Raw genomic sequence first — 1,932 nt, 5'->3', positions numbered from 1 at the left:
AAACAAACAAACAAACAAAAAAAACAGTGTGCAAACTTGCACATGTACCTACTGCACTGAATCTAAAATAAGAGTTGGAAAGAAAAAAAGAAACAGATATGGCAAATAAATGTATCAAGAAAAAGAATACCAGTGTGCCAGTATACTATAGATGCATAATAAAAAAAGAATAATCAAATGATCTACAAACAGGATTACTTTTAGGCTTATTTTCTTTTTCCTATTCCTTGAGAAAACAATACAGAAACAGCCTGCCTTGTTCTATTTCACAACTAAAATACGAATTTAGTACAACTCCCTTCAAATAAAGAGAGTCGGCTCTTTGCCTTCATTGTTTTAATATTTTCTTTTCTTTATTTATTTTTATTTATTTTTACTTTTTTTTGTTTTCAAGACGGGGGTTTCACCCTGTTGGTCAGGCTGGTCTTGAACTCCCAACCTCAGGTGATCCGCCCACCTTGGCCTCCAAAGTGCTTGGATTACAGGGGTGAGCCACCACGCCTGGCCTCCTTTTCTTTGACAGTTAAACTCCCCAGGATCGTAAGAGTCCAGTCTCATGACCAGAAGCAACTCTAATTAGCTGCTCTTCTTCCCAGTCCCTGCCACAGCCTCATTTGCCCACCTCTACCTCCTCACCTTGACAACATACCTGTGCTCCTGATATACTGCAGGCCAGGCATTCAGGAAGGGTCAGAAATGAAAGCGCATCCCGAAACATGTTTTATTCCACCTGGGATGTCCAAGAAAGGCTCTGGACATTTAACAAACTTGTTAGTTTACAAATGCCACATTTATTATCAGAGGCAGACCAAGGCCTCAGACTGTGGAACAGCATATCCCACTGCATTATCATAACCTAGACCAGAGAACTTGGAGGCAAGCAAATTAAAGTCAGCATTCAACAATCAAGCCTTGGGTAAATGACCTTGAGGCTCTGAATGTGAAACCTATGAGAAGGACCATGAACCTGGGCTTTCTGCTCAACTTCATGAAAGTTCGATCTAAAACTGAATTGGTGGGATCATAAGTACTTGGGTGTTCAAGACCAGCCTGGGCAACTCCTGTCTCTACAAAAAAAAAAAAAAAAAAAAAAAAAAAAAAAAAAAAAAAAAAAAAAAAAAAAAAAAAAAAGTCAGTGAGGAGAGCTCATGCCTGTAATCCCAGCGCTTTGGGAGGACAAGGTGGGCGCATCTCCTGAGGCCAGGAGTTCAAGACCAGCCTAGCCAACATGATGAAACTTCGTCTCTACTAAAAGTACAAAATTAACTGGGCATGGTGGCTGCTGCCTGTAATCCCAGCTACTTCAGAGGCTGAGGTGGGAGAGTCACTTAAACCAGGAGCGGGGCGTTGCAGTGAGCTGAGATCATGCCACTGTGCTCCAACCTGGGTGACAGACTGAGACTGTCTCAAAAAAAAAATTAGACACATGGTGGTATGTGCCTGTAGTTCCAGCTTCTCAGGAGGCTGAGGTGGGAGAATCAATTGAGCCCAGGACCCAGGAGGTTGAGGCTGCAGTGAGCCATGATTGTTCAAGTGCACTCCAGCCTGGATGACAAGCAAGACCTTGTCTCAAAAAGAAAAAAAAATCTTTCATTTGCAGCAGCAGCCAAGCTATACTTCAGTTCCGACTGCATCTAGTGATAGCAGTAACAGTGGCTAATATTTGTGAAGTGCTTATTAAGAGTCAGTCACGCTGGCCGGGTGCGGTGGCTCAAGCCTGTAATCCCAGCACTGTGGGAGGCCGAGGCGGGTGGATCACAAGGTCAAGAGATCGAGACCATCCTGGTCAACATGGTGAAACCCCGTCTCTACTAAAAACACAAAAAATTAGCTGGGCATGGTGGCGCGTGCCTGTAATCCCAGCGACTCAGGAGGCTGGGGCAGGAGAATTGCCTGAACCCGGGAGGCGGAGGTTGCAGTGAGCCAAGATTG

This window comes from Cebus imitator, unplaced genomic scaffold, assembly GCF_001604975.1.
Source record: "Cebus imitator isolate Cc_AM_T3 unplaced genomic scaffold, Cebus_imitator-1.0 Scaffold415, whole genome shotgun sequence".
Classification (NCBI taxonomy): domain Eukaryota; kingdom Metazoa; phylum Chordata; class Mammalia; order Primates; family Cebidae; genus Cebus; species Cebus imitator.
This window is presented reverse-complemented; position numbering follows the sequence as displayed.